We start from the raw sequence: 14734 nt of genomic DNA, 5'->3' as shown, positions 1-14734 counted from the left end.
TCAGATTTGGATAATAAATAAGTGGATACTAATTTATACTTGGGGATTTTTTTTAATTGTTATGTGTTCAGTTCCTTTACATATTTAGTGGAGAGTTGAGAACTTTCCAAAAAAATTGATATAATTCATGTGCTATAAAATTTACGATTCTAGAGTATACAGTTCCGTGGTTTTTACAATATTCACAGAATTATGCAATCATCACCAAGTAAATTTTAGAATATTTCAATTCCTTGAAAAATAATTCTTTAGCTATACCCCCATCTTCTCATTCCCCTAGCCCTAAAAAAAGGGCTAGTATCCTTTCTTTCTCTATAGATTGATCTCCTCTGGACATCTCCTAGACACTGTGTGACAGTGTGTCTGGCTTCTTTAACTTAGCACAATGTTTTCCAGGTTCATGCATATTGTAGCTTGTATCAGTACTTCATTCCTTCTTATGGCTGGATAATATTCCATTGTATGGATATACTGGTTATTGGATGTCTGGGTTGTTTCTACTTTTTTTTAGTTGTTATGAATGATGCTGCTATAGACATTTGTATACAGGTTTTTTTATGTACATATATTTTTAATTCTCTTAGAAATGTACTTAGGAGTATAATTACTAGATCATATAATTATGTGTTTAAGTATTTTAAGGAGCTGATAATGTTTTCCATAGCAGCTGCACCATTTTATATTCCTACCTGCAATGTATAAGGAATCCAATTTCTCCACATCTTTTCTAACACTTGTTATTTTCCACTTTTTTTTATCATAGCCATCTTAGTGGGTGTAAAGTGGGTTTTAAGAAATTGAGCATGTTTTAAATATTAATTTACGGATAAGGTCTGGCCATTCATTTAAAACATTATATGCAAGTTTCTAAAACTTTTCAGTTAACCCTTTCCCCTTGCTTCATTTTGTTGTTTTTGTTCTCTTGAGTCTCCTAGAAGTAAATATGCATTTACCTAATAACTTAATCTAAAATATTTCAACACTGCTTTCCTTTCCTAATTAAAACCCTTCTCTAAGTATAATATTTGAAAATTCTTCTTGAAGCTTATGATTGAGTTCCTATGTGAACATTTAAGAATTACTTGGTCATTCTCTGATAAGTTATTATGGAAATGATTATGCTATTTCATTATTTCCATGCTGTTTTTTTCAGATCACCAAACAGGACCTATACAAAAACATACAAAAAATGCTGTGTCACAGCATTCGTCTAAAAGGTGTGGGGTTTTTTACATTTGTTATTTTCCTAAGTCTTTGAGACTATTTCTTACCCTCTCAGGAAATTAAACACTAAATTTTCATAAAATCTACATTGAATTCATAAAAATAAATCTCTAAAAATTAAATTATGATTATGGGTGTTAGTCTGGAGTCAGCAGATGTGAATATTCAATTTTTAAAAAACTCCTTGTCCCAATATACACTGAGTGGCCAGATTATTATGATCTATGAATGCATAATAATCTGGCCACTGAGTGTGTGTGTGTGTGTGTGTGTGTGTGTGTAATAATCTGGCCACTGAGTGTGTGTTTGTGTGTGTATGTGTGTGTGTGTGTGTGTGTGTGTATAAATATATACATATATATATATATACATATATATATATATATATATATATATATATATATATGCATGTATATATTAGAGGCCCGGTGCATGAATTCCTACATGGGTGGGGTCTGGCCAGCCTGGCCAGGGGGAGGGGACATGGGCGGTTGGCCGGCCTGCCTGCTGGTCGAACTCCTGGTTGAGGGGACAATTTGCATATTAGCCTTTTATAATATAGGATACACACTGAGTGGCCAGATTATTATGCGTTCAGAGATCATAATAATCTGGCCACTCAGTGTAAATCACCCATAATTTGAATTTTCATAGATAATCTCTTCATCATTCAAATGACATGAAAATTTTAATGAACATTTTTAATACAAAACTAGTAAATAAGTAACCCCTTACAAAGAAGAATTTATTCCCCTAAGACTTTGCAAATGTTAGAATCATATAAATCTGTTCTTTGTAATTCCAGGTTTCCATAGTGATAGATTCACTCATCTCCAAATTCTACGCATTAAGAGCCCCAAAATGACTAGACACTAGTAGATTCACTCATCTCCAAATTCTACGCATTAAGAGCCCCCAAATAACTAGACACTAGTAGATTCACTCATCTCCAAATTCTACGCATTAAGAGCTCCAAAATGACTAGACAGTAGACTCACTCATCTCCAAATTCTATGCATTAAGAGCCCTCAAATGACTAGACACTAGAAACAAGAAAGCAGACTGATGAAAAAAGATGATCTGCCAAAGCCCAAGGGGAGATGTCCAGCAATTGCAGTGCCAGTGGTTGGTGATGCACCGGGACTGCTGCAGAAATGCATTCCCCAAACACAGGCACTTGGCACTGCGGGAGACTGCTTGGTTCACGCCTTCACCTGACCTGGCACTACGGACAGCAAGGATTCACCACTAAGAATCTTTTCATTTTTTCCCTCTATTCCCACCCCCACCCCCCGTCAGTAACTGCACTCACTCTCCCAATTCATTTGAAAATTCTGGTTGACTCTGAGTACAGAACTCACCAACAGTAACTGGCCCTCTTTGAGACCAGTTACATGAGAGAACTGAGGGTGTCTTGGAGAAGAGGATGCATGCTAGAGTACACCGCCCTTTATGTAGTACATTTAAATAGGGAGCAAATAAATACTGTCTCTGGTTTTATGGAATGATGAGAAAGTCTGAGTTGGAAGAGGAGAGACATTAACTTGAGTCAATCAGACCTTACAGCCTGAGGACCTGCTGGGCACCAGAAATAGACAGATTCTGTTCATTAACCTCACTGGCCAGCCAGGAGCTGAGTGGATGGGAGGCTAGCTAGAGACAATACTGATCTCCATCTGGAGGAATGAATCAGCACCCAGCATGGGCCTCACTATGCGAGGAATAAACCAACTTAGAAAAACACTACAGAAAACATCACCCATCAATGGGAAAGGAAGAGATTGTTTAGTTAACGATTTGGGGAAAATGATTATTTGGGAAACTCTCAACTGAAATCCTCACCTCACATTAACAGTGAAATAAACTAGAATAAAGAGCTAAACACAAAAAGTGAACCTAAAAAAAAAAAAGAATAAAATTGTAAAAATTAATTGGTCTTAGAGTAGAAAAAGTGCAGTGGAAGAAATCACAAAGAAAAATGTTAATTTACACAAAACTATTAAACTTCTACGTGTCAAAAACACTAAAACAATTAGGAGGCAAAAGCCAGGCTAAGACTAATAACTGCAACAAACGAGAGATATAATGAGTTAATGTTATTTTGCAAATAAAAAAAACAACAATAAAAATTGGTAAAGGTAAGAAACAAAGCACATTAGAAGAAATAGGAAGAAATAAAAACAAATTGAATGATTAATATTAAAGAAAATGCAAATTAAACTAAACCCAAACTCTACTATTCTTTTTTAATCCTCAAACAAGGATATTTTTTCCATTGATTTTTAGAGAGAATGGAAGGGAAGGGAGAGAGAGAGAGGGGGAGAGATAGAGGGAGAGAGGGAGGGAGAAGGAGAGAGAGATAGAGAGAGAGAGAGAGAGAGAGAGAGAGAGAGAGAGAGAGAGAGAAACACTGATGTGGGACACATTGATTGGTTGCCTCTCACACATGTCCTAACCAGGGCCTGGGAACGAACCTGCAACCCAGGTACCTGCCCTTGACCAAATATCAAAATGCCACCTTTCACTGTGCAGGCCAAAGCTTTAACCACTAAACAACACTAGCCAGAGCTCTACCTTGTGTTTTTTTGTGTTTTTTTTTAATTTAAAGTATTTTATTAAAAATTTTTTGTTTTAAAATCATGGGGTAAATGTGTTATTTCCCAATTATCTCTTTAAATGCATGCAAAAATTTAGAAGCATAAACTCTACCTTCAACAAAACCAAGAGACATCTGAAACCTTGAACTATAGAAGCAACGAAGGGATAGTGGAGTAAGGGAAGACTTAAGAGAAAGGACAGCCACAACTGTAGAGCTCAGAAAATGCTACCATGCACCCTTCTCCAAGATGTAGGGCACACTGAGGTTGAAGCCAACAATTATTATTTTTTTAACAATGGAACTGGGGAACTGGAGCTGACAGAAATAAATCTCTGAATTTTGTTTGATTATAATGAGAAGAGAAGAATCAATAGCAAGTCATATTTTCAGGAAGCATTTTATTGGTAAGAGAGTAAAGAAGAAAAATTGTGTATTGTCAACTTGTAAACTACCCTGCAATGCCTATCTCCTTTGACTGGGGAGAAGTAAAGTCTAAAAGAGCACCCTCAGATGCACAAGCTTGTCATTTAAAGAATTCTTGGCTGGCATGGAACATAGCATTGGCCAACACCACCCTCACACACACAGCTTCTGAGTTCTAACCACGAGTTCTAGTTCGGAGTTCCGAGAGAATAATAATAAACAGGAACCAATACTTCAATCATATAAAAATAATACTATATTTACAATAGCTAAGATTGGGAAACAGCCTAAGTGCCCATCAGCAGATGAGTGGATTAAAACCTGTGGTACATCTATACAATAGAATACCACACAGTTGTAAAAAAGAAAGAACACTTACCATTTGCAACAGTATGGATGGACCTGGAGAGCATTATGCTAAGTGAAATAAGCCAGTCAGAGAAAGATAAGTATCACATGACCTCACTCATATGTGGAATCTAATGAACAACATAAACTGATGAACAAAAATAGACCCAGAGGCATAGAAGCATCAAACAGACTATGAAACCAATGAGGGAAGGCAGGAGAGGGGACTGGGGGTGGGGGGGGTGGGGGAGAGAGATCAACCAATGAACTCATATGCACACATGCATAACTCATGGACAGACAACAGGGTGGTGAAGGCCTGGGGTGGGAGGGCAGTGGTGGGGTGGGAGAGGTCAATGGGGGGAAAAGGGGACATATGTAATACTTCCAACAATAAAGATTAAAAATAATAATAATAATAATAATAATCTATATATATTAAAGCCTAAGTGACTGTCCGACCATTCGACCATCTGACCAGTAGCTATGACATGCAATGACCACCAGGGGGCAGATGCTCAATGCAGGAGCTGCTGAGCTGCAGTGACTTGGCAGCTGTGGTTCTTGGGTGACACACCTGGAACCAGAGAGGAGGGAGCCCAATTCTGGGGTGCATCACCGGACAACCGCCCTCTCAGAATCCAGGACCCCTCAGGGGATGTCAGAGAGCTGGTTTCCTCCCAATCCCCACAGGCCAGGCCAAGGGACTCCACCTGTGCACGAATCCATGCACTGGGCCTCTAGTAATAATAATAATAATAATAAAATTAAAATAATACTATAAAAAGGATAGGGAAGGAAACAACAAAAGAAAAGCACCAGGGAAATATCAGTCATCAGAAAACTTCTACCATGAGGCAGTTTAAAGAAATGTCCAAATATATGATTATACATTTTTAAACCTGTTGGAACAATAACCTCTATAAGAACAAGAATGTGTGTGCTACCTGCCACTGAGGAGGCCCCAACTCCTTGTAACCCCATTGAGTGATGTTCACAATGTCCTGTCCCCAACAGCCCTGTTCAGCTTCCACAGACTCCTGCCTATGACTTCCTTTATAGAGTCAATGTATCTCATATTTGGTCTTTCGCTTTTCCCACTGCCTTCCATTTCTGACCAACATTATTGTCTTCCTCAAAGAAACCTGCCTTCTCAGGATGTGCCTGAAGTAGAACAGCTTCAGTTTTGTCATTTTTGCCTCCAGTGATGTTTCAGGTTTAATTTACACTAGGACCCACTTGTTGCTCATCTTTCTGGCAGTCTAAAGTATCCGTAGATCTTTCCTCCAATGACATTATTTCAAATGAATCAATTTTTTTTTTCCTTTTCAGCCTTTTTCAGTGCCCAACTTTTGCCTTAGTACATAGTAAATGGGAACATAATGGTGTGTGGATGATCTTGGTCTCTGATGACACACCTTTGCTCTTGGTGATCTTTCCTAATTCTTCTATTGCTGTCTTTCTGAGTACCAACCTTCTCTTTTTGAAAAAATTTAATCCTCATCAGATGATATGCTTTTTTATTGATATTGAGAGAGAGAGAAACATTGATGTGAGAGAGAAACATGGATCAGTTGCCTCCTGTACATGCCCTGACCATGAACTGAATCTGCAATCTATGTATGTGCCCTGACTTGGAATCAAACCCACAACCTTTTGGTGCATGGGACAATGCTCCAACCAACTAAGCCACCTGGCCAGGGCTCAACCTTCTCTTGATTTCTTGGCTGCACTCACCATCTGTATTGGTGACTGAACCAAGGTAATAAAAATCTTTAAGAATTTCAACATCTTCATTGCCTTCCTTAAAGTTGTGTATTGTTTTTGTAGTCATGATTTTTGTCTTCATGGTGTTCAAATGCAGCCCTGCTTTGGCACTTTCTTCGTTCATTTTCATCAGAAGTCATTTTAGATCATTGCTACTTTCTGCCAATAAGACGGTGTCCTCTATATAGCTTAGGTTATTGATATTTCTACCACCAACTGTCACTCCTCCTTTCTCTACATCTAGCCTTGTTTTTCATCTGTATACAGAGTAAAGAAATAGGGAGATAAAATGCACCCTTTCCTGATCCTTTGTCTGTAGAAAAACTCTGTCTCTCCATATTCTGACCTCACAGTGGCTTCCTGTCCACAGTACAGATTACACATCAGGACAGTCAAGGGTTGAGGCACGCCCCTTTCTTTCAGAGCAACCCCTGGCTTTTCATGACCCACGCAGTCAAAGGCTTTACTGTAGTCCGCAAAACATAGGCTAACCTTCTTCTGAAATTCTTTGGAGCACTCCAACATACCTGAATAACATTTTCTAGAAATAAATGAAGGCAAATGTAGAGTTTTAAAAGGTCCACCCCTTTCTCAGGAAAAAAGTACACATAACAAGTTTTGTCCTTACACAAAAAAAGGAAAATCTATATGTTGTATTTGGGTGGATATAGAAGGAATCTACTATTTTCCGTTTCTGGGATGTTGTGTTTTTTTTTCCCTACAAATGTCTAGAATTTTATTTACCTCCTTTTCTTTTTGTCTTAGGTCAAACACATAGACCACAAAATGAAAGAAATGGGGCTTCACAGAGGAGAAAAAGAGGGAGGGAAAAAGTCATGATTGAAGGAAGAACAAAATTTCCATTTGCTCAAATTGAAGGTAACTTCAATAAGTTATTTAACATTCACACTCATGAAGATAGAATTTTTTTAAAGTGTTAATCTGGCTATCGTATTAGTGTTCAGAACAACAGGATTTGCTGTCAAAAAAAAAAAAAAAAAAAGATTCTGAGTGTTCTGAGCCTGGTGGCTTCCTGAAACACAATGATGAATCATCACCTGCCTTGAAGGAAGAAAGCCTGCCATTGCATCCGTTCTCTTATCCAAAAAGAAAACTGTAAACAACATATAAATCATAGCGCCACACAGCTCTTTTATACCTTTATTAATAGCCTAGACCACAAAGAAACCAAACAAAAACATTCTAAGAGTAGCACCCTGAAATATCCTTCTCCCTTTCTCATCACCCACACTTCATCCCCAAGGGTAATCAATTCATTTCCTTCACTATCTTTTGACTTTGTCTTCTACTGTGTCCCCATAGTCCACTGCTTCTAGTCCATGTCCCTTTCAGGTGGCCATTCTTGACCCTATCCAGTCCATCCTCCTTTCTGTACTTAAAGTGATTTTAAAGAGCAAATATGATCATGTCATCCTCCCCATCAACAGACTCCAGTCCCCCTTGAGATTCTGCAGTGGCTTTCTATTACTGTGAGGATAATGAATATTCCTTACATGATGTGCCCTCACCCACCTTCATCCTCCACTTCTCTTAATTTTTTCTGGGTGCTCACACAGCTGTTCTGTCACTTCCTTCAAAAGTTAGGGACTTTCCTCTCCATCCTTCTTCCTCAGCCCATACCATAGCCATCTCCTACTCAGCTTTTGGGTCTGTTTCAAACTCCTTCATCAGTGTAGCCTTTCCAGAGTTACCGCTCCCCTTTCCTCTCAGTATTTGTCTCTTCCAATTCGGTATCCATATCTGAAGGGCCATCATTTGTGTTAACTCATATTTCCTTTCTACTTCTCAACACCAGAAAATTAAATAAAAGATGGCTATTTTGAAGGTGTCAGAGACCCAGGATGAACCCAACTCTTTTAGATTTCCCTTTCCTTCATTTACTCAATTTGTCACCATCTTGTAGGTTTGAGTAGTTGCTTAAACTTCCTGTGGCTTAGTAATCTTACCTCTAACATAGAAACAATTAATTATACCTCCGCTGACTGCTGTGAACGTCAGAGTTGGTAAAAACATTTTGTAACTTTTTATAAACAATTATGAAATACTAATTAATAGAATAAACATTATAATTATTTGGAAAAGGCATTACTTAACCAGTCACATATCTGAATATAAGATACAGAAAAGTGCCTTGTGGTACTTCAGAAAATAGGAAGAAATGCAAACTTTTAAAAACATCTAAGATATGTTTATTAATTTATTTTATTGTTTTGTTGGCCAGTGCTGATTTCTTTAAGGCCAGAGACCTGGAGTATTTTAAAACTATTTAAACAGCATTCCAACCTTAGAAAACATTTCCATTACACTCAGATAAATGGTAAAAGTAAATGTAAGGGGCAGGAAAAAATGAGAAATTACAGTAGTTCCCCCTTATTTACTGTTTCACTTCCCATAGTTTTAGTTACCTGCACTCAGCTGCGGTCCAAAAACATTAAATGGGAGATAATAAATAATAAATCATTCATAAGTTTTAAATTGAGCATCATTCTGAGCTGCATGATGAAAGCTCATGTGGTCCCTTCTCAGTCCCGCCTGAGGTTCAAATCATCCCTTTGTTCTCCACACAATGTCCACTCCCTGCCTGTTAAGACACTAACCACCTCCATTTTCAGATCAACTGCCACAGTACTGCAGTGCTGTGTTCAAGTAACCCTGATTTTACTTAACAAGGGCCCCAAAGCACAAGGGGTAGTGATGCTGGCAATCTGGATATGCCAAATAGAAGCCACAGGTGCTCCCTTCAAGAGAATAGGAAGAAACATAGTAAACGCAGAGTTCAGTACTATCCATCGTTACAGGAATTACTGGGGGTCTAGGAATGCATCCCCTGCAGACAGTGGGGACGACAGTACCTATAACATGTGCTTGCAGATCATACATATCCATTTCATGTGTTCAGAAAAACTTATATCTTAAGTAACTCATCTTCATCCTAAGGATCTTCTGAGAGAAAAAGGATAGTGGTGTTGCCTAATGTGTATATATATTTAATACTAGAGGCCCGGTGCATGAAATTCACGCGTGGGTATGGTCCCTAGGCCTGGCCTGAGATCAGGGCCATCTTCCCCGGCTGCCCCTAGCCGCCACCCACCCCCAGTTCCCCATTCACCATTGGGCAATCAGAGCCTGATGGCCGGGGGAGCTCACCGGCCCCGCCCCTGCTGTGGGTCGCCCTCTGTGTGTGGGGCGACTGGCGGGGAAGGGGCCTTGGCCTGGCGCCACCCACGTCCCCTGCCACCCACCCTCAATTTCCCGTTCACCATCGGGTGATCAGAGCCTGCCGGCCAGGGAAAGGTACCAAGAGGTAGTCAGTGCGCCCCATAATGACTGGTCGAGTGGTCGTTCTGGTTGTTCCGCTGTTAGGGTCAATTTGCATATTATCCTTTTATTATATAGGATTATTATTTAGGATAACTAAAAAAGAAAGAAAAAAGTAGGGAGCAAGAGAGAGAAGGAAGAAGGGAGGGAATAGGCCCTAGCCAGTTTGCCTCAGTGGATACAGTGTCATCCTGTGGACTGAAGGGTCCCAGGTTCAATTCTGGTCAAGGGCACATGCCTGGGTTGCGGGCTCAATCCCCAGTAGGGGGCGTGCAGAAGGCATCAGATCACTGATTCTCTCTCACATGATGTTTCCATCTCTCTCTCCCTTTCCCTTCCTCTCTGAGATTAATAAAAATACATTTTTAAAAAAGAAGGGAGGAAAAAGAAAAAAAAGGATCAGGATTCTCTATTAGAGAGTTCTCAATGAAACTCTTCAGAATAAAAAATTATTCTGAAGATTCAAATGGACATTAAACTAGTCCAGTACAGCACCTGTCACACTGTAAAGACACAATACGTAATGTTTATTTTCCACTGTTGTTCCAAAGTTCCCAAAAGTGACATGTGCCACCTGATATGCAGTGTTTCAGAGAATATAGAAAAAGCAGCTTGACATAATATATTGTAAACTTTCACAAATGAATAAACTTTCTGGAATAAACATAACAGACCCATAGGATGGAGCTGTGATGCTGTTCCTGGGATTTACCTTCTTCACTTTAGGAGTTATTTCTGAAAAAGGAGAACTAAGTCCTTTCCCCATCATCCTAGAGGGACCATTTCATCATAGATTAGCCCTGCCAAGGCCTTTTCCAGTGTGATGCACTGTGCCTCTTCAATATAACCCTAGAGTTTCTGATTCAGTAGGTCTGGGGCAGACACAAGCATTTGCCTTTTTAATCAGTTTCCACATGATGCTGATGATGCTGGTCTAGGGATCCTGACCTTCAGGAAGCTCTGAAAGCCCAGAGGTAAGGGCATACCATATTGGAAGCAGAGTTAGGTTTTAAAAGAGGTAGAAGAGTGGACAAAGCCAAGATCCAACATGTTTCTGGGATACATTGGCACCCCCTAAATACTGAACAGATGAATGAATGATGAATGATGAATGAGTGACATTGTTTTTTTGCTAACAGCTTCTATGAATGGCCAAAGGAAGCAGGATATCAAAATAGCTCTGTGTCATTTGATTATTATTTAATTTCTCTGGGCCAAAATTTTTCTCATCTTTTTACTGGGGTCATAGTATCTACCTTACAGAATTATTCTGAAGATTCAAAATAATGGACATTAAACTAGTCCAGTACAGCACCTGTCACACTGTAAAGACACAATATGTAATGTTTATTTTCCACTGTTCCAAAGTTCCCAAAAGTGACATGTGCCACCTGATATGCAGTGTTTCAGAGCTGAATCCCCTGGTACCCAAATGATCATCAGTCAGCCACCACAACACCTACCATAGCTACTGGTATGAGTGTGCCTAGCCAGGCTCAGAGTTCATGAATACGTGAGAAGTGAACAGCCACACAAATGGAAAGTATATAGTGCATTTATATACTTTCCAGACTCCACATTACTGTGCATTGCAAGGATACCCACATCTTCATCAGCATAGAATGATGAACCGGAAAGAAGAAAAACACTCATCGATACCGTGAGTTTGAGTAAGGAGCTAGAGTCAAACCTTTTTCATGAGTTTCCTGTTCACTCCCCAACACAACTAAATCCATATTGCTCCTGAGAACATGCATTAGTAACTGTTTTAACAGAACATTCTTCCTTTTCCTGGAGAAGATGGCAATCAGCATGAAAAAAATAGCTACACCTCAGTGTTAGATTCACACACCAAGAGCTTTGACTTTTTCCAGATTAATATTTCTGCAGAGTGTCTCTGAAAAGCACAGGTAGAGAAATGTGATCCTTCTTCAAATGTTCTACGTTCCTTAATCAGATACTGCAGGGCCCTGAATATTATACACATAAAGTAACAAGTAGACTGTTGAGCATTAGCTCTCATGGGCATTTCCTAACTAAGTCCTTTCAAACATACACAATAAGACACAAAACAACATGAAAACTAGCCAGCTCTACAGTTTGATCTTAAGCAAAAGCAAGAAGTGAGTTGTCATAACTATAGGATTGACAACCTTAGAGGGTTTCAAGGAAAGTCATCACAAAGTGAGGAACCTATGTACCCCACAGAAGACACTAACCAGAAGTCACTAACCAGTACAGCTGTGGCAAAGTAGATTATATAAGATTTGCATCTGTTGAGGGCCCAGAAAGAGGCAAAGTCATGTCCCTGAAATGATCACAGATAGGAATTCACCTTGTGCAATATAAAACTAAAAGCAACAAATGAACAAACAAGAAAAACAAGCAAAAACTCATAGACTCAGACAACAGTATGGTGGTTATCAGAGGGAATGGGGCTGGGGAGTAGAAAGGGTAAAAGGGGTCAAATATAGGGGGACAGAAGAAGATTTCATTTTGGGTGGTGGGCACACAATGCAATACACTGATCATGTATCGTAGAAATGTGCCCTTGAAATCTATATAATCTTATTAACCAATGTCACCTCAATAAATTATTAAAAAATAAAGAAATAAAAATATTTTACATCATTTCAATTTTAAAATGCAAATTTAAAATAATACAACTTAATATTAAAAATTCAAAAAAAGGGGGGAACTGGAAGTAATACCAATTAATGTTTCCCAGTTAACCCAATCACAATTACAAAAAAATACCAGTCATGTGAAAAGATATCTTTTCTTCTTTGGAATGCCAGCTTGAACACATTTTTTTTCTGCCAAAAAAAAGTGCTCATATTTATCAACTTATTCATGGGCTTGCTCAGCAGCTTTTAGCCTGTGAGAAATGATGTCCTGTGTTGACCACAACAACTTGCAAGAACAGACACGGATTTCTAATTTAATCATATCACAGTAGTGGTGAAGTTCAGAAAACATTTGTTATTTCACAATGGAGGTGACAATATTTTGAAAAGAACTTTATAAACTTGGATCAGTCTCCAAAAAACTAACGTTTTAATTTCAAATAATAGTATTACCCACTGCTCCTTTACTAGATATGATTCTCTCAAAATATCTTGAAGTTTTTCATTGTCAAAAATGGCACCAGTGACCCTGCACAGGTGACTCAGTTGGTCAGAGCATCGTCTGTACACCAAAAAGGTTGCGGGTTCAATTCCCAGTTAGGGCACATACCTAGGTTTCGGGTTCAATCCCCGGATAGGGCGAGTATGGGAGGCAACCAATCGATGTTTCTTTCTCACTCTGATGTCTCTCTCCCTCTCCCTCTCCCTCTCCCATCCCTTGCACTCTCTCTAAAGATCAATGGGAAAAATATCCTCACTCCTTGGGTGAGGATTTTAAAAAGTACATATAGACAATATTATGGGGATTTGTGAAAACCTAGATAATTGGGGACCAAGGACAGAATGGATGCAGACTAAACCAAGGAAGCAACTTGAAAATGTTTTCCTTTGGATGATTCAAATAATCATACTAATACAAAACCCAAGTCACGTAACATCTGTGTCTTCTATGAGTATTCAAGCAGGGCAATTGCTAATAATTGCCCCCTGATTACTGAGCAAGACATAAATGCAAGGCAGCCTGAGGAATCTGTGTGGGTATTACCATGTTCTTTTCTGGTCACAAATCCAGTTGGTGTGCAATTACTCCAATGTGACACCTTACATACGCTAGAAATCATGTCTTCACTTTAAACATTGTAAATCAATAAAATTACATTGTAGCCAATGACAACACATACAATTTTGCCTGTGTGATGCCCCATTATTGCAATAGCACTCGCCTTGCTTTGGAAAGCAGTCCTCTTCCTGAGAGCATTACAGGAAGTTTCCCTGCCTTGGTCTTCTTGCATCTAGGGCATATGTATAGAGAGCAGTATAATCTCATACAAATTGCTGCTTTATAATATTGGTATCCAGTCCTAGGCCAGAGTGTGAAATTTTCAAGATTTTATATTTTTTCCAGTATTTTTTGTTACCATTATTCTAAAAAGATATTGGAGTTAATGACTGCATTCCCGAATTAAATGTATAATGTTAAACATAAAAATGTGCAACTTTTAACTTGTTAAAAGTTCAATCCTATGTCATTATTTGCAGATGACATGGTACTATACATAGAGAAGCTGAAAGATTCCACCAAAATCTAATAGAACTGATAAATGAATTTAGTAAAGTATCAGGATACTAAATAAATATCCAGAACTTGTTGCATTTTTATACACCAATAATGAACCATCAGAAAGAGAAACTAAAAAAAAAAAATTCCACTTACAATTGCATAAAAAAGTACCTAGAAATAAATTTTATCAAGGAGGTAAAAGACCTGTGCTCAGAAAATTATAATACACTGAAGAAAGAAACTGAAGAAGATACAAATAAATAGAAGCATATACCGTGTTCATGGATAGGAAGAATTAGCATCATTAAAATGTGCCTACAGCCAAAACCAATCTATAGATTCAACACAATGCTTATCAAAATACCAATGGTGTTTTTCACAGAACTAGAACAAATAATCCAAAAATGTATATGGAACCACAAGAGACCCCCAAATAGCCACTGCAATCTTGAGAAAGAAGAACAAAATTGGATGTTTGTATCATGCTGTCAGATATCAAACTATACTACAAGGCTATAGTCCTCAAAACAGCATAGTACTGGCATTAAAACAGACAGAGAGACCAATGGAACAGAATAAAGAACCCAGAAATAAACCCAAACCTATATGGTCAATTAATCTATGAAAAAAGAGGTTAAAATATACAATAAAGACAGTTTATTTCATAAATAGTGTTGGGAAAATTGATAGATACATGCAAAAAAAAATGAAACTAGACCACCTTCCTAAACCATATACAATAATACACTCAAAACGGATTAAAGACTTAAAGGTAAGACTGGAAACACATAAAACTCCTGGAAGAAAATGCAGGTAGTAAACTCTCTGACATTTCTCTTCGCAATA

The 14734-nt window shown here is 38.4% G+C and overlaps 1 protein-coding gene across 1 annotated transcript in view; it reads right to left on the bottom strand.

The window, feature by feature from the left end:
* The window catches only part of POU6F2 (POU class 6 homeobox 2), a 427905-nt gene that overhangs the window by 358797 nt on the left and 54374 nt on the right, over positions 1-14734 (bottom strand). The window lies entirely within an intron of this gene.

Source organism: Eptesicus fuscus, chromosome 14 (assembly GCF_027574615.1).
Source record: "Eptesicus fuscus isolate TK198812 chromosome 14, DD_ASM_mEF_20220401, whole genome shotgun sequence".
NCBI classification, from domain to species: Eukaryota; Metazoa; Chordata; class Mammalia; order Chiroptera; family Vespertilionidae; genus Eptesicus; species Eptesicus fuscus.
Note: the sequence above shows the minus strand (reverse complement) of the source record. Positions and strands in the feature narration are given on the sequence as shown.